Source organism: Eumetopias jubatus, unplaced genomic scaffold (assembly GCF_037043125.1).
Source record: "Eumetopias jubatus isolate StellerSeaLion01/CBP00866 unplaced genomic scaffold, mEumJub1_p1.0 scaffold_10, whole genome shotgun sequence".
Taxonomy (NCBI): domain Eukaryota; kingdom Metazoa; phylum Chordata; class Mammalia; order Carnivora; family Otariidae; genus Eumetopias; species Eumetopias jubatus.
Window position 1 is genome coordinate 83,757,293 of NW_028274816.1, and position 12,535 is coordinate 83,769,827.

The 12,535-nt window shown below is 58.0% G+C and overlaps 1 protein-coding gene across 3 annotated transcripts in view; it reads left to right on the forward strand.

Annotated features, from left to right (window-relative positions):
• The first annotated feature begins 1,726 nt into the window (after window positions 1-1,726).
• The window catches only part of RBFOX3 (RNA binding fox-1 homolog 3), a 142,633-nt gene continuing 131,824 nt past the window's right edge, over window positions 1,727-12,535 (forward strand). For all 3 annotated transcript variants that reach the window (XM_028112743.1, XM_028112745.1, XM_088028105.1), the window contains exon 1: window positions 1,727-1,959. The gene's annotated coding sequence lies outside the window, so the exon portion shown is untranslated. The remainder of the gene's footprint in view (window positions 1,960-12,535) is intronic.

Sequence of the window (12,535 nt, forward strand, 5' to 3'; positions counted from 1 at the left end):
TCTGGGCAGCCGTCGGCAATGTCCTAGATCTCACAGAGCTGTGGTTCCAGGCAGGGGGGTGTGGGGGCGTTTAGCGTCCTCTGTCTGCCATCCAGGTGACTCTTACCTGGCTGGCCTAGAAAGAAGGAAAGGGTAGCTCACATAGTGTCAGAACAGCCTTCTGCCTGGCAGCCACTCACAGAGCTGCCACGGCTCAGGGCAGGGGTCTGCAGCCGGGCCTCCGTGACGGGTGAACACCTGACCGGGAAAGGAAGGCGCCCTGTCAGTGGAAAGTCTGTTGCCTTTCCAGCGTTCCCAACAAATCACATCAATTCAAAGTGCTATAGAATTTACAGAGTGCCTATAAAGTACCAACCTTCGCTTGGATTGCTCCTTAAAAGTACTGGCCCCCTTCCAAGATGCTGTTGTGCTGGGGGAAAGGAATGGGGAAGAAATCATGAGAGCGTTCGCCTCTGCTGCAGTTCTCACTCCGGCCCGAACGTGCCCGGGACCCTAAGCCTCCCACAGCCCCGGGGACGGGCCCAGCACCCATCTGGGTCCGAGAGGGAGGGATCTCGCTGAGCGTCTCAGAGCCCTGGGGATTCTGGAATGCCTCACTGACCCTGGGTGTGTTACCCTACCTGAGCTGAAGGCCCCGAGCCCGCTCAGCCAAGTGGCGGCTATCCGGACCAAGCAAGGGCAAGTTCTTGGGGGTGGTGGCGACGCTTACCACAACCGGTCTTACCTGCTGAACTCATCCGCCCAGCCCATCGAGTGGGAAGGAGAAGGGTGATTCTATTAAAGCAGTCACGGCCTGGCCTCTCTTGTGCCCCAGGCGGGGATACGTTCCAGGGCTGGGCCGCAAGACTGGGCCTGGACAGACACCCGCCACTCTGATGCCGCCCGGGGGGGGGTCTGCTCTCCGGAGCCCATGGAGGCTGCCCACAGCTCTTTACACTCCGCCTGCGGTCCACCTCGCAAGAATGAAACCATGATTAAGGGGTCCTACCCTCTGAGCAGACAGCAGCACTGACCTAATTTAGGACCCTAATCAATTTGCCCCTGTGTGATTAATTGAGATCTTCCCATTGATTTTCCTTCAGAGAACAGCCGAGGTAGAATTCAGAGAGCAGGGGACAAGGGCTCGTATGCCCCTGCAGCAGGGAACTGAGAGCAGGGGCTGTGTCCCCCCTCATCTGCACGTGGGGCCAGCCACGGATGCCCTTCCTTTCCAGGGTGCCACCTGCAGCCACTGTGGGGGCTCAGCAGACTCAGATCATGGGGAGCCTCTGGGGCAGGACTGAGGCTCAGAGTTCCCGCATCCTGGGCCTGACCTGGCCGTGGCTTCACCATGTAATTCGCAATTCTTACAAAGCCATGACCCAGGAGGAGCCCTTCCAAAGTGGTTATTTTGGTTAAGAATGCAGCCCAGGCAGAAAAAGAATTTCAGAGTCACTCAAAGTGTGAGTACTGTGAATGGCCCTGAAGCCCCAGAGGTACTGTGTAAACACGACAGGTGTTCTTATACCTTCAGCCCCCCCCCCCCCCGCCCCCGACTTTCCAGACTCCATCAGAAACCGAGAGAAGCACTGCCTCGGGGAGACTAGGAGGGGAAGCCACTCTGGGGACCTCTGCCTGAGCAAGGAAGCCTGGGGGACTGCAGGCTTTGAGCCCAGCTTGATCCCTTGACTGTGGTTGCTGTGGAGAGCAGATAAAATAAAACAGTTTAGAACAGAACAGAATTCTGCTCTCCGCCCAAGTGGTGTCTGAGCCAGACTCAAAGTGTGGCCCCGTCTCCAGCCGTGTCTGCATCACCCGGGCCCTGGGCCTCACTGGGGACCTTGTGAGAAATGCAGCCCCTCGGCTTCCCTGCCCCCACCCCAGACCTGCTGAGTCGAATCTCCGTTTTAGGAAATTCCTAGGAGACTCGTGCTCACACAAGAGCTTGACAAGCACAGTCCTGGAGGACTCTGGAATCTGGTAGGCATCTCTCCACCAATGACTTCTGGCTTCAGGGCCCCTCCTCACTTTGCATCCTTCTCTTTCTAACATCACTCTGCTGTGGGGCAGGGGCTTGGGAGTGGTGGGGAGCGGGGGGAATTCTGTGCGTATTATTTCATGGGTGCTCATGCTTCCTCCTTCATTTACTCAAACGTATTTATGGAGTGTTGGCTTTGAACCAGGCCCTGTCTTGGACTCTAGAGACACATAAGTGTCCACATCAGTGGCCAAAACTGATAAAAGTCTCTCATGGAGTTTACATTGCGCTGGGGTGGGGGGGGGATGGACAGTCAACAGAATATGCAAATAAGCAAGCTGCATTGTGCCTGTAGGAGCTAAGAGCCATGGAGTGGGGATGGGAGGTGTGTGTTGGAGGGGGTGGGGGATGGGGGTGAATTGTGATTTTAATCCAGGTGAGAAAATGTATTGCAAAGAACTCAGGGAAGTGGGGTTTGGCTGGGACAGGGGCAAAGCTGGAGCAGGTGCAAAGGCCCTGGGGTAGAGTGTGCCTGGAGAGCTCCACAGTCAGTAAGAAGGCCAGTGCTGCAGAGCAGGAGCGTGATGAGGTCTGGGGGTGAAGAGACCAGAGCAAGTGGGGCTTCAGAGCTGGGGAGGGACTTTAAGGTTTATTCTGAGCATGAATCTATGATGCAGACTGAAAATCTCACATCCTGGTTTTCAATGGCCACCCCGCTGGCCATTTCTCCTCTTCCCGGTGGTCAGGGCATTGGACATCCCTCAGGCCCAGATGACAGCAAGCTGGCTCCAGCTCGGCTGCATCTTCCACCACAGGCCCGATGTGACCAAGCCTCTCTGGGCAGAGGACTGGTCCTTGGGGTGCTAGCTTTGGCCTTGGCAGGCAGCAGTCCCTTCAGAGTCAGGGTCTTAGTCAGCTGACCTCTCACTCTTAGAAGCAGCCTGTGGGCACCTCTGACTCTGCTTAGCACCCACCGTGGGCCCACATTCTTCCCTCCCAGGGGTCCTAGCTCTGAGGGGCTGAGGGAAGAGCAGGGCCCCGTGTGGGGGTTCCACAAGGGATACAGGGCATGTGGGAGCTGAGGTCTGCGCTAGACCTACTGTGGGGAGTGTGGGACACTGGGCACTTTGGGCCCACTTTGTGGGCAGGGCCCCCCATAAGAAGCTGAGCTTCAGCAGAGCAGCGGGACTCCCCAGGACCGACTCTGGGCAGTGGGTGGGGAGGAGTGAGAGGGCATGCAGGCTGGATAAAGGGGGTTCACGCCCTGACTCACCCCTGCACGTCCTTATCTGGTGACTACACAAGGTGGCAGGTGGATTGGGCAAGGCATTGGTGGGGGAGGTGGGGGCTCTGCACACATCAGCGAGACACGGCAAGGAGGGGTTCCCATGGAGTTCTGCCCCCGCAGAGGGCTCCACATCTCCCGGAGGGTGACAGCAGGAAGGGGCTCAGAGTCCAGGCACCCATCCGCCACCTCATACTCAGTTTCCTCATCTGTAAAACGGGGGTGATGCTCACACGCACCTCTTAGGGGCTCCCAGAGGGTGACTCAAGAACCGACTCGGCAAAGCGCTTGGATCGGCACTGAGTTCAGGGGGCGCTCTGGGCCCTGACGTGCGGGAAGCCAACTGGTGCAGGGAGGCCAGGGGGTTTGCTTGGGGCCTTGCAACCCGATGTGGCAGGGCCTTGATTGAAGCCCCTCTTGTCCGGTTCTTACTCTGGAGCCCCATCCAGAGCGCAGACCCAGCGGGTACCCTGCTCTCAGGCCCAGGGTTGGCTTTCGGAAGGCACCCCTGCCGCCAGGGCACCGGCAGGGGCAGGATGGGCGATGGGCCTGCTGCACCTGCTTGCTCATTTCCCAGCCTCTGGGACACTCACCATTCAGCCAGCGGGTTGAGGTCGGGGCAACCCCACTGGCCCCCTCACCGCTCCAGCAGCTACACGTGCAGCTGGTGGCCTTCCTCCCGCTAATGAGCCCCTTGGAGCTGGCAGCTATCAGCCAAAGCCCCTGCGAGTTGGCCCCAGGCCCCAGGGCCCTTTGGAAAGTTTGCCCTCCCCTCCCAGAGCCTGTGGCCCCTCAGGCCACCTGCCCTGTTGACCTTTGGCTCCAGCTCGGGGCTATTGCACCTGCAGAGTTGGCAGGCTGCCAGAAGGGCCCTGGAAGGCCCAGACTGATGTGTGTGGAGCCGGCAGAGCTGGGTTCTTAATAAATGCCCTGTCGCCAGAGTGCACAGATTGTCTGGGCTTGGGATCACGTGTCCAGGGGGCCACTCCAGACCTGTGTGGTCAGAGCAGCCCAGGCTCACTGCTGCACCCGGGCCCTGGCCTCTCCTGGGCTCCTGGGGAGCACAGGATTGCCAGTCCATCACAGGGAAACGTCTAGCATGTCCCTGCTCTGCCCGCTTTCAGCCCCCCACCCCTGCGGCAGCTGAGCGTTCCCCTCCAGTTTGCAAAGCGGCCTCTCTCTCCCACCAGTCCCTAAAAGTTCTGCTCTTCCTCTTCCTCCATGAATCGTCTCCCAGATGAGACTGAATTTGCAACATGTCTGCCTCTCAGAACAATAGGAGAGGCTCTTTCTAGGTGACGGCCCCTCCCCTGCTGATACCTTTCCCATATGCCTCCGTGTTTTCGGGCAGGTGCCCTCGACCCAGGGGACTGGGGACCCAGAACACCCTCCCTCCACACCGTAGCAGGTGCTGCCCGGCCGACTCCACTCAGGAAGGGCGCTGTGCCCACCCCGTCCTGCACTGTCCTCAACCCAAAGAGAGCACAGCCCCTGGGGTAGAGTCTGAAGATGCCAGGCCGTGTCTTTAGCTCACTCTGGGTATCAGGTCGGTGTCTCAGAGGAGAGGGAAGTGCAACCACAGAAAAACGGCATTTGGCACACACGGCTGCCCTGCTCTCTCCACTCCCGTACACGCTTCAGGAAAGAGAATTTTGACATTTCTGCTTCTGAGCTAGTCTTGGAGGTAGAACTGCAAAGCCAGCTGTGGCCGCAGAAAGAGCTGCCCTCCCTCGAGCGCAGAGCCGGGAACGTGGGTCTTTGGGGCCACTTCTGCTGGGACGGCTGCTCCTCCCAGGGAGGCTGAAAATGGTCTGATCAAGTTCAAGTTCAAGGACTCCCAGGCGGGAGTCCGTGGGAGCCACGGTATCCTCTCCCACAGCCCCGGGGCACCACCCCTCGAAGGGTCTGCCCGGCTCTTGCTCCGTACACCTGAGAAGCACCTGGAGCCCCGCCCTCCCCCGCCCCAGAGCCCGTGAGCCAGGGCTGGCCTCGCACACTCGTAAGGGCAGCGCTGACGGTGGTCTGTGGCTACCCACCCGGCTTTTTTGCGTGAGCCAGAGTCTCCCCGCTGCTCTCGCCTCAGTACAGGGGGGATGAGTGGGCTGTGAGGCTCAGGGTCCAGTTCCGGGGTCTCCCTCATGGAGGGAGTGCCACTGCAGGCCGCTCCCCGGGCTTCGCCTTCGCCTGCAGGTGCAGAGCTCCCTGCACCAGGTCGGCTCTGAGAGCCAGACCAGCCCGGCGCCAAGCCACCAAGCAAACAGAGGTTCTTCTGCATAATCTCCAAATGATATGGGTTCTCCCTGAAAACGTCAAGAAGCCATCTTGGACTTAAGTTAAGGAACTGGAATCTATTTTCGGTAAGACGAGAAAACAGAAAAAAGCTGATTCAGAACTCTTCAACGTAAGAAGCTGAGAAGTGTGCCCTCTTCGCTTTTCTTTGCCCAAGACAATGGCCAGGGACAGTGAGGAGAACTCGGGTCTCTTTCCCTGACCCCAGGGGTTCTCTGGCTCTTCAGCCAGCCCCCCAGCTGATGACAAACCAGCGGGCTCTGCTGGGGGTGCATGCAGCTCAGCCCAGGCTGCACTGCCTGATTCCACTGCCCCAGCTAGCTGGAGCGCCTTTCTGGGCCCCGGTTTGCAGGCTGGGGCGGCCACACTGGGGATCTTCAGGATTTCACGTGCCATGGGTGAGCTGAACATGACACCCTGCATGGGTTTCTCTGGAACTAGGTGCTCCTCCTGAGGCTCGGGGCTCCAGGGAGAAGCTGTGTGCAGCCCCCAAGGGCTGAGGGCTCACAGTGGACCATCAGCATCTCCGGAGGCCCCAGGACAGTCACTTCCCAGCGTCATGGGGTGTTGCTGTGTTTTGGTTTCCTGATGACCCCCTCTCACAGTGGAAGGAGGCAAATCACCCCTTGGGCTGGAGGTGTGGCACTGGGCAGGTGGAGGGACGGAGCCATTGGTTCCCACATTTCTCCCCACCCCCCACCCCAGAACTTCTTTCTTTTTCTTAGGAGGAAGGGGGAGGTGACATGGTGTCTTCCACCTAAAGAATCTCTCCTTCCCACAGCGATGGTTCTGCGATTTACATTAAGGGCTATAACGGGTCGGAGTAAATGGAGCAGGTTTGCAATTAGTTTTCAAAGTACTTATCTCATTAAAGTAAATGAATTATTGATTTAGTGACACTCATGCTTTTAGTGAGTGGCGGGGTGCCATTCTCACTCTGGGCCTTGGCTCTGGGAGCTGGTGGCCGGCACAAGCAAACTTGCTTTGTGTAGGGATTTTTTTTTTTAAATTTTAATATTTCCTTCTCATTATTTAGCTTTGTAATTAAAGTGGATTCACATGAGAAATGAAGGGTCGGTTTATGGGAATAGAAGCCCCAGAGACAAGAGTGCCCGCCTCCCTGCAGGGAAGGGCAGAGTTGATACGTCTCGGACCTCGACAGCTCATGAAGGTGGAGGAAGGCGGGGGGCACTCCTTGGAGGGGTGGGGTGGGTTAAAATGGACCCCCATTGCTGGTCCATCAGCAAACCCCCTTCCTCTGGACCATGGAAGTTCATGCAGTGGAAGGTACCTCCCTAAGAGACTGTGACCAAGAGTTTTCAGGGTGGCAGGGCCCCAGCCCCCCTAGGTTGGAAGAGCCCAAGGCAACGGCTGGAGGGCAGCTGAGCTCATCCTTGGCTCCAGCAGCAGAAGGTGCAGGAGCCCTGGCCCCAAACAGGGGATGAACGTGTCGAGCTCGGTTGGACCCCGGTGCCATCTCCAGCACACCCGTGTTCAGGATGCACAGAGGGTCTTCCCATCCCGGGCTCTCTGGGAAGGACAGGGAGAAATGCAGGGACACTGTGGTGCCCCCAGGATGCAAACTCCCAGACCCAGAGGCCAAGCCAAGTGCTGGCTGCTGAGCTGCTGTGGCCCCCATCCGTCCGTCCTGGTGCTGACTCGGCGTCTTCCCGAGTCCTCCCCAGGAGATGCGAACGCCAGGGGAAGACAGAGCACCCCATTAAAGCTGCTGGCTTATGCCGGCCTCGGCTCCTGGCTGCCTGTTGTTTTCATCCTCGGTTCCAATTAACATGGCCTTGCCCCTGAGTACAGCTGCTGGGGACAGCGCTCTGGAGTGCAGCGTGGGGGGACAGGGACTGTGCCCCTGAGAGCTCACGTCCTCAAACAGCTGTAGCAGGACGGATGCTGGTGTGCCCGAGTGTCATTCGCCAGTGTCATCTGTGTCCCGCCCCTGGCTGGGCGGGGCCTCCTCTGGGTGGGGACTGCTCTGGCAGAGCGCCCCGGGATCGAGTGACGCTCCTCACCTGCCACCGCCAATGGGCAGGGCTGTGAACCACGGGGGTCAGTCCTGGGTAGCCGCTGGCCTCCTCCAGACCTCAGGGGCCCTGCTCTCTGACATCAGGACACCTGAGCCCCTTCTGGAATGTCACACCCTCCTGAACTTCAGCCTCACCCAATGACTTCTAGGAGCTTCCTGGCCTGGGTGCTAGGGACGCGCAGCCTCCTGGCCTGGGTGCTAGGGACCCGCAACCTCCTGGCCTGGATGCTAGGGACCCTCAGCCTCCTGGCCTGGGTGCTAGGGACCCGCAGCCTCCTGGCCTGGGTGTGAGGGACCCGCAGCCTCCTGGCCTGGGTACTAGGGACCCTCAGCCTCCTGGCCTGGGTGTGAGGGACGCGCAGCCTCCTGGCCTGGGTGCTAGGGACCCACAGCCTCCTGGCCTGGATGCTAGGGACCCTCAGCCTCCTGGCCTGGGTGCTATGGACCCGCAGCCTCCTGGCCTGGGTGTGAGGGACCCGCAGCCTCCTGGCCTGGGTGCTAGGGACCCGCGCAGCCTCCTGGCCTGGGTGTGAGGGACCCGCAGCCTCCTGGCCTGGATGCTAGGAACCAAACAGTAAACTGGTCTTCCTTGCACAGCTGCATGCCCTAGCCCAACTATCTGGACCACTTCCTTTAGCCATTGATGACTCAGAGGTCCTGATACCTGTTGGGCAGAAGGCTCCTTCCTGAGCCTGGGCTCAGCGGGCTGTGGGGAGAAAGGAAAGAGCTTGGGTTTGGAAATTCAAGTTGATGCACAAGTGGGCTTCTCATGCAGGGTGTTCAACCTCTCTGAGCTTGGCTGACGATAAGCCCGTCCCTCCCTCTCCCTGCCCTCCCCATCTGCGATAGCTGGGAGAATTAAAGATGCACGCATTTGTAAACCTTCCGGGACAGTGCCTGGTACACAGTAGGTGCTCAACAAACAACCGGGAGCCTCCTGTGCTGGCCACGCTGCTGGGCTCCAGCGGCTGCCTCACCAGCTGGACACAAACTGCCCAACCTATGGTCTGAAATCCCAGAGCAGCGAACCAGGGCCGTTGCTAACTGGTTCAAATGTGGCTTTTCAAATACGTATCTTCCTTGTGATAAAAAAAAAAAAAATTTTTTTTTCAGTTAATTAAAAATGTTGACATTGTGCCTGGACAACCCGCCAGAGAAAGTGGCTATAAATTAAACATTAAATCTTAAATGGCCCATAAAGAAATATTCGTTTCTGGTTCTGTATATTCTGGATATAAATAAAGAGAGGGCTTTTTTCATCTGGGAGGCAGACTTCTTTTTTTAACCTCAGCTGGATAATCTTTTAAGTGAATGTAATTAAAAGTTGAATTAATCTGTGTCTTCCCCCTGGCTTTGTCTGGGGCGGGGGAGGGGGAGGAGGGGGCCCCCACTGACTGTAGCCCTTCTTTGGGAGAGGCTGGGAGGAGGTCAGGAGGAGACCAGATGTCCTCCCCTCCTCCGAGGTGCTACTAGGGCTGGCCCAGGCTCCTGGTGTCAGGCTTCCTTGCGCCCCTCCCAAGTGGCACCCCCACAGTGGGGTCAGCAGCCTGGGGCTCCATCCAGAGAAACAGGATGGGGAGAAACTTTGCTCTCCATCAACTTCGCAGAGCTCTGGGCTCTGAGACTGTGCCACAGACGTGGGAGAAGGCTCAGGGCGGTGCCCCAGGAAGGGGAATTAGGAAACCCTCCTCCTCTGTGTGAGGGAGGAGTCCTGAGGAGGGGGCTGGGGGGCCGTGAGGTTTTGAGACCTTCAGTTCCCCGTGGTGCTTCTGTTCCTCTGGTGCCAGGTTGCTCATCCGGGGAGGTCGGATGCATGTCCCGTTCTCTGTAAGCGGTAAAGCTTGTAAAGGCCAGAAGGGAGAGGGAAGACAGACAGACCAACAGAGAGATTGGCTGGAAATGGTAAACAGAGCCGGGATCTGCTGTGCTTCTGGGGCCTTTCCCCTAAGAAGAGCATATTAGTTTCCGGTTCCTGCCGTAACAAATGTGGTGACTTAAAGCAACACAAGTGTGTTGCCTCATGATTCCAGAGGTCAGAAGTCTGAGCGGGTCTCAGCGGGGCTGAAGTCCAGGTGTCGCAGGGCTCCTTCTGGAGGCTCTGGGGAGAGTCTGCCTGCTGGCCTTCTCCAGCTCCGGAGGCACCGCATCCCTCCTCCGGCAAAGCCTGCGCGGCCGGGTCTTTCTCACACTGAACCTCCTTGCTCTGAACCTGCCTCCCTCTTCCACATTTGAGGACCCCGTGATTACACTGGGCCCACTGGATAATCCAAGATAACCCTCCTATTCTAAGGTCAGCTGATTAGCAAACTTAACTCCATCTGCTACCATAATCCTCCTTTGTAGCCTGACATGGATATAGGTCCCAGGGGCTAGGACGTGGACATCGGGGAGGGCGGGGGAGCATTGTTCTCTGACCACAGGGCTCCCCCTACCCCTATTGCAAACACAGCCTCTCCCAAAACGCATGTGAACCTGGGGCATCTCTTCAGTTCACGGGGCCTGAGGATCTGGTGATAGCTTCATGCAGCTGTGTTCTCATGCCTAAGATCAGACAATGCCCTGGGATTAAGGAGTGGGGTGAAGATACCCTGACTAGGGAGAAGGGGAGGCGAGGGTCAAAGGGCTGGGGTCCATGATGCTTTGAAAGTAGAAGCCATCCTGCATGGTCCCATGGGGTGTTAGCCTGAGGTGGGAAGATGGACCGCTGCCTGGAGGGGGACAGTGCTACAGGCAGAAGGAAGGGCAGGAGCAAAGTCCCTATGGCTGGAGCCCACATGGAAAGGCAGACAGGAGCAGCTGCAGGGCTGGAGCACACGGGACCTTGTATGCCAGGCCGAGCCTTTCCAAGAAGCAATGGACGTGTGTTAATGGGAAGGAGGGAGCATGATCCGATTTGCATCATGAAAATATTTCCCTGGCTGTTAAGTGGCGAGCAGACTGGTGGGAGCCTGAGTGGGTGCAGGAGACCACTTGTCCACCTCTCACTCAGTGCAGGTGGGAAGTGTGTGCCCGAGCTGGGGAGATGGGAGGTGGCACGAGGTGGAGAGAAGTAGGTGAACTGCAGATGCGCTCTAGAGGTCAAGCCGACAGAATCAGTGATGGGCTGGATGATGGGCATGACGACTTGCCCACTTGAGTGGGTGAGAGCTCCATGTACCGAAATGGGAAACACTGACAGCGGCCCAGCTTTCTGGGAGGGCCTGGAGCCTTGGGCGTGTCGGGCTGGAGAAGTCTGGGAGACACTCCAGCACAGGTGCACTTTGAGCTGGCCTGACCCTGGGGGACTGTGGCTGGAGGTGCCCCATCAGGCCTCCCTAGCGCACAGGTGGGGGCACGGCCAGAGCATGGACGGTGTGGCATGGGGCCACGGCACAGGGTAAGAACAGAAGAGCCAGGACTGAGCCCATGGGAGCCAGGATATTCCGTCACCCACTGGAGGAGGCTGGAGCTGCAAAGGGGATGGGTTAAGAAGGGCTGGAGTGGCAGGAGGGGGACCGGGTGTGGGTGTCCCGTGCAAGACAGGGGCTGCTCAGGGAGGAGGGAGGGTCCAGTCAACAGGCCCACGTCCTGCTGAGAAAGACAAGGCTGACCAAGGCCACCTGATAATTCTGTTGAATGAGTTTGTTGGTGGAGAGAAAGGGGTAGGTCTTTTCCAGCAGGGAAAGGAAAGATTCAGAAGCATGAATGAGTTTATCAGGGAACCACAAGAAGCTCTACTTGGCTCAAGGGCAAAGCCGTGACAGGGAAGCTGGGGCATATGGGGCTACAAGGCAGGTTGGCACCCGGCGTGAGCTGCTACCAGTTGAGGGTCTGGACCATCCCAACCTTCCTGACTGAGCCTGCGGGCGGCTGCCAAGGTGTCCAATGTGGTCGGGTTTGTGATGCAGCGTTGAGGCCGGGCTCACAGATCAGTGCAGAGGTGCACAGAGGGAGGGTGGGTAGAAGCTAGGGGGGCAATTCGGGGAGGACACCAGGGAGGAGCAGAGAGAGCAAGTCTCTGAGCCTGGGGTGCTGGATCCGCATCAGTTGGGCTGGAGACTTCCATGCAGGAGTCCGCAGAGGGTGGAGCCAGGGCGTGGAAAACATGAGGGGCATGTGTTGCTTGGAAAGGAAGGGGCAAAGGGCAGGCAGCCCAGAGGCGCTGCTCACTCACTCGAGAGGCTGAGCCAGCGGCTGGGGGGCACGGAGAGCCAGGGAAGGGGGCAGCTGTCCAACGAGCCTTGCCAGGCATCCTCCCTGTGAACCTTAGCTGCACTCTAGTGTGTTTGTAAATCAGATGTCCTCCAGGTCAGGCAGGGCTGTGAACCTCACCCCAGCATGTCTGTCTGTCTGTCTGTCAAAGCGAATATTCGTCCAGCATGGACCAACCACGGAAGCCGGTCTGCCCACACCTTGTCCTCTTCAGGGGCCCCTCCCCTAAAAAAAAGTCATTTTTGTAATTACTATTGAAAGTCCTGACTGTGAGCCTCAGGGCCTCGGGAATGTCAGCATAAACACGTTCACAATTTATCATGTTTCCTGTCTCCGCAAAGACTCTGGGCGTGAGCGGAGGACAGCCACTATCTATTATTAAATAAACAGAACTGTCGATACAGGGCACAATCTGCAAATTAGCCGCTTGTCAATGTGGGTCAGTCACAGGCAGATGCTCGCCAAGATGTGGGTAATAGGAGGCCACATTCATTCTCCACTTCTGAGACCACTTCCACCAGAAGACTCCAGAATTGGTAAGGTGAGTGGAGATGTGTTCATCCCAAAAGGGAGTCACTGAACAGGACTTTTTGAGGTGGCAGCGGCCGTCGGGGGAGGCAGTCTCCAAGCCGGGCTGTGCCCTAACTCTCTCCTCGCCCCCTGGGGAAGCACTCAGCTTCACCCCTACAAGAGCTGAGATCCCGAGGGGGAAGCCAGCAGGTGCTTTAAAGGGACCCAGGATTTGTCTAATCAGGCACGGTAAGACACACAGACA